Genomic DNA, 8,211 nt, shown 5'->3' with positions numbered 1-8,211 from the left:
CTTCTTTTTTTTTTTTTTTTTTTTTTTTTTTTTTTTTTTTTTTTTTTTGAGACAGTCTTGCTCTGTTGCCCAGGCTGGAGTGCAGTGGCATGATCTCTGCTCACCGCAACCTCTGTCTCCCGGGTTCAAGCGATTTTCCTGCCTCAGTTTCCTGAGTAGCTGGGATTACTGGCATGCGCCACCACGCCCGGCTAGTTTTTGTATTTTTAGTAGAGACGGGGTTTCATCATGCTGGCCAAGCTGGTCTCCAACTCCCTTCCTCAGGCGATCCACCCACCTCAGCCTCCCAAAGTGCTGGGATTACAGACGTGAGCCATCGCGCCCAGCCATATGCATATTCTTTTCATCTCCCCAGATATTTTGGAAAGCCTGCCACACATACAAAGGCATGGAAAATTAGGAGGAGGGACATGGAAATTTAGGAGAAGGAATATGTTCTTTTTTTTTAAGTACTTGTGAGGAAAGTCATTTTTGAAAACTACTTTACTATTAGTGTACTATTCTGATTATATAATTCTTCCATAACTTGAGCTATAATTTGTCATTTATTTACCTATTAGTTCGAGCTGTCTTTTGAAGCAGTATGCCATAGACTCTTTCATCTTTCACATGACAATCTTTGAAAGGTTGAATGCTTAAAGTCAGATATCTTGCCCTATCACACCCCTACTTTATCTTTTCTGTAAGGTGAAATACATAGTTCTTTCAATCATTTATTCCTTTATTCTAGCATAATATACTAGAACATTATCTTAGTTAATTTATCCTAAGCATTTGTTAACTCTTTGATATTGTTCTTCAAATGCAAAGTCCAGTAAAGTACATATACCATCAGGCATGACCTCCTGACAATGTCATGTGTGTCAGGGTTACTGCCTCCCTTGATATGAATATTATGTGTCTATTAACATAGCCTAAGACTTTGTATTTTTTTCTCTTTTTAAACAAGCTGATAACTTTATTAATAGCTATTGAGATTCTTGTTCCTGTGGATCTTGTATATGTGAGTTTCTACTGCAAAGCCAATTCATTCTTTATTTGTGAACATTTCTTTAAACTTAGGTGATACATTTAATATTGCTGCTTCTTAAATTTTTTTGAGTTGGTTGATTTTAATTCACCATTTTTAGATGAAGGGAACATTAAAGAATTGTAGGAAAAAAAAACCATTTGCGGGAGATACTTTTCATGTTAGAAGTCTAGCCCAGCAAGAAGGATAAGAAGTTCCCCAGAGTTCACTACAACTGTGCATACCCATCAAAGACACAAGTTCTTAACTTTAGGGTTAAGAATCCCCTCCTATTCCCACCCAACAAAAACTAAAACCTTAGGACCCATGGGGAGACAGAATTTGGAGGTCAAGTATTATGAAATTAGATCCACTTGAGAAAGAGTTTGAGTTTTTTATAGACTTACCTTAACAAAGCATTAGAAAAAAAATCTATGCACTTTTGAGGTAACCCACCAGTAATTAAATTTTCCATGATAACAAAAATCAACACTCTTCAGATGAGGATAATAGAATGTAAATATGAACAACAATTAACAATGTCTAGCACATAATACAAAGTTTCAAAGATGTTTGTGTGTGTGTATATATGTATAAACTGTCAAGAAAAAAGAAGTAAACAAAGAACCAAAGCCTGGCATCCTTCAGATTTTGGATTAGAAGACAAAGAACTAAAGGAAAATGTGTATGAATAATTAAAAAAAATAAGATCTTATAGACTCTCAGAAAAGAAATGGAGACAAAAAACTCCAAACAAATTCTATCATTGGCAAATATAATCTCTGAAGTAAAAATTCTTTGGATAGGTTGACAGCAGAATAGAGACAGATGAAAGAAGAAAGAGCTGTTGAACTTAAGGCCATCAATAGAAAAATTTTAATCCAGAGAACACAGATACAAATTTTGAATAAAAATGGACATCCTACAAGTCAATTTCAGTGAAATTATCTTGGAAAACTGAGGATGAAACTTGCAACATGCTTTGAAAAGCATAAAGAAATAAAATGGACAGTATATAGATAGAATTCTGGATAGATAAATAGGCTATCATAGGCATAGTAACATGTTAATTGTGTATTGTAGTTGATACGCACATTAGTAGTCACTGTAAAATTCTTTTAACCACTTATATTTGAAACATTCAATAATAAAACATTGAAAAAATAAAATGATGAGGAGAAACTGATGACATTTCAAATAACAAAAATTTAGACAATGTGTCATAAAAGATCTACACTAAAATAAATTCTAAATATTCTTTAGGCTGAAGAGAAATCATGTCAGATGGAAACTCAATCCTATAGGTAAGAGATAATATGTCCAGAAATGGTAAATAGATGGATAAATATAAATGATCATTTTCCTCTCATTATATCTTCAGAAAACAATTGATTATTTTAAAGCACAATAAGGGCGTTTGAAGATGGGCGTTTGTTTGTGGAAATAAAAGATATGAAAACATTTGCATAAAAATGGGATAAAAGGTAAATGCAATTACTCTCTTGTAAGGTTAATACATTTTGTGAATTGAGAGTTGAGTTGTATGAAATATGAAGTGAGAAGTATGAAATATGAAGTATCTGGTGAGAAATGAGAGTTATGAATGGTCAGTTGTGAACTGTTAAGTGGTATAATATGGATTCTAAATATCTTTTTTGTAAGAACATACGTTGCTAACCCAGGAGCAAACTAAAAAAATAAAAAAGACATGTAGCTAAGACCCCAATATTGAAAATAAAATGGAATACTTAAAAATTTCAGCTAACCCCAAAAGGCAGTAAAGAGACAACTGAGAAACAAAATAAAAGAGTGAAATAGAAAACAAAAAGAAAGTAGAATTAATTATAAATATTATATGAAATACATAAAAACTAAACACTCCAAATAAGACACAGTTTGTTGGACTGTAAAAAAGCAAAACCAGATTCTATCTTATCTATAAGAGGTGCACTACAAATACAAAAATGTAAATAGTTAGAAAGTATAAGAATGACAAATGATATAGCATGTAACAACAAGCCTAAGAAAACTACCACAGTTATATTAATATGAGAAAAAGTAGACTTCAAGAAGAAAGTACTATCAGAGATGAGGATAGGCAGTTTTTAAATGGTGAAATGGGTGATTCATCAAAATAACATAATTCTATTTATGTACGCACTTAAAAACAAGGCACTTACTTTTATGAAGCGAAAACTGATGGAAGTAACAGAAGCAACACAAAACCCAAAAGGCATGGCTATAAATTTGTAACACCCTTCATTCCCTAATTTATGGAACAAGTGGACCAGGAAAATCTGAAGAAATACAAAAAGTCTACACAAGAAACTTGAATTAACATTTAACAGAACACTAATATGACATAAAATAATTATAGTATACACATTATTTTCAAGTATACATTAAATGGTGAACAGAATCAGTTATATTTTGTGTCATTAAATATGTCTGAGTAAATTTCAGAAGGATTGAGGTTTTCAGAGTATGTACTGTGACCACAGTGGAATAAAATTAAAAATCAGTAACAGAAAATATCTAGAAAATCCCCAAGTATTTGGAAATTAAATATGGTACTTCAAAATAACACATGTACTAAATAGGAACTCAATATTGAAACTGTAAATATTTTGAAGCAAATTACAAAAAACACAATATATATAAATGTGTGGTACCTAGACAAAGCAGTGCTTAGAGGCAAATCTATAGCTTTAAATGATTATATTAGAACAACAAAACAAATGTTCTACCATTTGTAGATGGTAGAATAAGGATCTAAACTTCCAACTTAAGAATAGACAATGTAAGTAACAATGGAGAGTTAAAGATTTTATAAAAGCAACAAAATTTGGTAAAATTATAAAAAACCAACTTTTCAGAACTTTGGAAATTAAACAAAGGTTTGCAGTAATCAGGGGTTATATATCCAAGGAGGAAAAAGCTTGAATCTTGCCTCCACAAAACTTATAGATGTTACAGAATTACTTCAGTAAACTCACTAAACAAACGACAATAATAAGCAGTAGCAATAATATACACAAAGGAGAGGGAGAATCTCATTTTCAGATTTGCCACATTATTTAAAATGTCCAGTTTTTGATACAAAATTACAAAACATGCAAAGACACAATAAACTATGGCCCACACACAGGAAAAAAAATCAATAGAAACTGTCCTTGAGAAAGCCTAGACACTGGATTTATTGGACAAAAATTTTGTCAATTATTTTAAATATACTCAAAGAACTAAAGAAAATAACATGTAAAGTAATAAGGGAAAATAGGATAATGATGTCTTATCGAACAGAGAATATAAATAAAGAAAGAAGTTACCAGAAAAAAAAAAAAATGAATTTTGGATTTGAAAAGTAGAATAACGGAAATAAAAAATTCACTAAAAAGGCTCAGTAGCAGACTTGAGCTAGCAGAAGTAAGAGTCAGTGAATGTAACAGAGGCCAATTGAGATTATTTAGTTTGCAAATCAGAAAGATAAAAGAATGGAGAGAAACAGAGCCTCAAAGACCTGCAAAATACAGCAAAGTATACCAACTATGTATAATGTGAGTTCAAGAAAGTGAGGAGAAAGAGACGGGCAGAATGAATATTTGAAAAATTTAGCCAAAACTTCCCAGTTTTAAAGGGAAGTTTCAAATTTTGGTAGTAAAACCTGTAAAAAAAAATGTAGATTATGCTTTCATCGTAATCTACATATCCAAGAAGCTCAGTGAACCCCAAGTAGAAAGAACTCAAAGAGCTCCACATTGAGACATATCATATGAAAACTGTCGAAACTGGAAAACAAAGAGACAATCTTTAAAGCAGCAAGAAAGAAGAAACTCATCTCCTACAAGGAATACTTAGTATGATTCACAGCTAATTTCTCATGAAAAACAGTGGAGGCCAAACCAGTGGACCGACATATTTAATGTACTGAAAGAAAAAGACTGTACACCAGAATTCTGTATTTAGCAGAAGTCTTCTTCAGAATTGAAGGAGAAATGAAGACATTGCCAGATTAACAAAAGCAAAGAACTCATCACTAACATACTTGCCGTACCTGCCCTCAAAAAAATACTAAAGGGAATCCTTTAGGCCAAAAAATAAAAAATAAAAAAAGCCCCATTAGATATTACAGATACCAATTAGAATCAACATGAGGGTATAAAGGTCACTGGCAAAAATAAACTGCACATATGAAAAATAGTATTAATGTATTTTTTTGTGCATATTTTTTCTAACTGATTTTATTTAAAACTGGATAAGGTAATATTTAAATCTGCATTGATTGGTGCAAAAACATAAGCATGTAATTTGTATGATAATAACAGCAAAAAGAAGGAAGGAGAGGATAAAGCTACATACTATATGTCCAAAGGTTTTGTATACTATTGAAATTAAGTTAGTATAAAATGAAACTATGTTATTATAAATGAAGATAATTATTGTAATCCCTTGGGCCACCATTAAGAAAATACAATTTTAAATTTAGTAAATTAAAGAACAAGAGAATTAAAATAATACAATAGAAAATATTTCAACCAAAAAGAAGGCTGTAATGGAAGAATAAAGTAACAAAAAAGAGACATGTCAAAAGCAAATAGCAAAATGGCAGATACATATTCCAAATTGTTAATAATTGTACTAAAGGTAAATAGATTACACATTCCAAACAAAAGCCAGAGATTGCAGGATGCATTAAAAACCCAACGTGATCTCTCAATATACTATCTATCTACAGAAGACAAACTTTAGATCTGAAGATACAAATAGGTTGAAATAAAAAGAGGGAAAAAATATATTATGCAAACACTAACCAAAAGAAAGCTGGAATGGTAATGGTCACAACAGATTTCAAGCAAAAATTATTACTAGAGACAACATTTAAAATTATATAAGAATCAATCTATCCAAAATATAATAATTATAAACATATGTGCACCTAACAACAGAGCCCAAAAAGACATGAAGCAAAAACTTACAGACTTGAGGGGAAAAATAGATAATTCAACAATCATAATAGCTGGATGCTTCAATACCACACATTCATTGATAGATGAAACATCTAGGCAAAGGATTGACAAGGAAATAAAAGTCTTAAACAACTATAATCTTAACAGACATCTGTAGAACACTCCACTAAACAACAGCAAAATACACATTTTTCTCAAGTGTAGATGGAGAATTCTCCAGGATAAACTACATGTTAGGTCATAAAACAAGTCTCAAAAAATGGAAGGGAATTTAGATAACACAAAGTGTGTTCTCCAACCACAGTGAAAATTATAAATCAATAACAAAAGAAAATCCAGGAAATCCACAAATAACTTGAAAATTAAATAGCACATTTCTGAGCAGCCAGTGGGTCAAAGTAGTTACAAGAGAAATTAGAAAATAGTTTGATATGCATGAAAATCAAAAAAGCAGCTTCTCAAAACTTATGGAATGTAGCTAAAGCAATGCTTAAGGGAAATTTATAACAAATATTAAATGTCTACATTAAAAATAAGAATTTGAAATCAATAGCATAAACTTTCACTGGAATTATAGGACACTGGAAAAAGAAAAGCAAATGTAACTTAAAGCAAACCAAAAAAAGAGAATAATCAAGATTAGGTAAAACCAGGGACATCTTTAGTTATATCTAAAATACCTGACACTTCCTTTGCCTCAAAATAAAGATTAGTCCTGGAATCCATTTAAAGAATGTAGGCTCTTTGCCCATGTCTCTAGTGCTACCACTCCCACAAAAAATGTTAGTGCCCTTATTCATCAAGTAGTTAATGGGTTGTCTGCTTTAGATGATATACTATGCTGAGTTTTGATTTTAATCATCAGAGAATTAACATCTACTTGGGTAGTCAATCTGCAAACACTGGCAACATTGTGGACACCCTCCAGGAAGTGAGAATGCAGTTTCCTTTGTGATGTCAAGGACTTTAAGGATTGTAGATGCTGCTGTTGTCAAACATCTTCTTGATATCAGTCCAAAGGAGAAGAGGTGGGCAGTGTTCAGCATGTTCTGCAGTGTGGCTTTACTGGCTTCCACTTTGTCTCCAGTCCTAATCAGCTGTACATCACTGAGGATTTCAATAGTGACCCTGGAGATTTTAGTGGTGATGCCTAAAGCCTGGAAGAAAATGACTTATTGGGCCCAGACTAGTGTTCTGGGCTGGCACAGTGACCTCACGTGGGGCAAAGGCACCAGCACAGACATGAGCTGGCACCTATTGGCCAGCAGTGTGTCCCTAATCTCAGTGAAGTCCTCCTTGGTCAATACAAAGCCCACGTTCCCTCAGATATGAGGCAACAGGTTCTCCAGAGCCGAGTTGTTTTCTGGATGGCCTCAGATGGCCTTGTGTGTTATAGTGTTCTTGTCCATCAGCTCCACAGACTTCCCTCAGAAGTACATGCCAACCTGTATCTGCTTGGAACCCACATTGTCACTTCCACAATGAGGCATTTTGGATAATCATCTAAAAGTTGGATGCTCTTAAGGAAGCGGTTGGACTTCCAGGTTGTCCTGTCTTGCCTAGATACCACGGAGGTGTATCAGGGATTGCCATGCAGGGTTTGAAGACAATATCACTTTCATTAGGACACCTGGCAAGAGTCTTATTGGTCACATTTTAGCAAATCTAATACATAAATTTACTTCTTATTTTTTACGGTATAATAGGCATCACTGTGAATTAATCTGTCATTATTTACCTAATTACGAAGTGTTTCAGCTTCCTTGACTCCATTTCTACATTTTAGTCACACTGTATAAAATCATGCCTGAGGAGTTCTTTTATTTTTAGATATAAAGATAATATAAGTATAAGATAGCAAGTTATGTTTAAGATATTTGGGGAAAATATATAAACAAAACATCAACATATATTATCTTTCTTCTTTATTTCTTGAAAATATGTGGTACATGTGAAGATGTGGAAAGTGATGAGTGACAAGACAAAAATTACAATAGGTGACCTATATAAATGATTATCTTTATATTCTTCTGTACTTTTGTGCTCCAGGCATCCTCTAATGTCCAGAATCTCTAATGTCTTTACAAATAAATGAATACTACTTTCTCCAATTTTTCGTAGATATATAATTGAGATAACATGAAGTAGGGGAACATGGTTGAAGCTAGACAGTAAGGCTTTGGAATAATTCAGAAGAGACCACACATACTGAACTGAATTTATTTGAGCCTGTTC

General features: G+C 32.7%; 1 pseudogene; it reads right to left on the bottom strand.

Moving 5' to 3' along the window:
• Positions 1–6,775: 6,775 nt before the first annotated feature.
• On the bottom strand, positions 6,776–7,749 carry LOC108538762 (60S acidic ribosomal protein P0 pseudogene; annotated as a pseudogene).
• Between the last annotated feature and the right edge of the window lie 462 nt (positions 7,750–8,211).

The sequence above is a fragment of the Rhinopithecus bieti genome, unplaced genomic scaffold (assembly GCF_001698545.2).
Source record: "Rhinopithecus bieti isolate Rb0 unplaced genomic scaffold, ASM169854v2 scaffold_15113, whole genome shotgun sequence".
Classification (NCBI taxonomy): Eukaryota; Metazoa; Chordata; class Mammalia; order Primates; family Cercopithecidae; genus Rhinopithecus; species Rhinopithecus bieti.
This window is presented reverse-complemented; position numbering and strand designations above follow the sequence as displayed.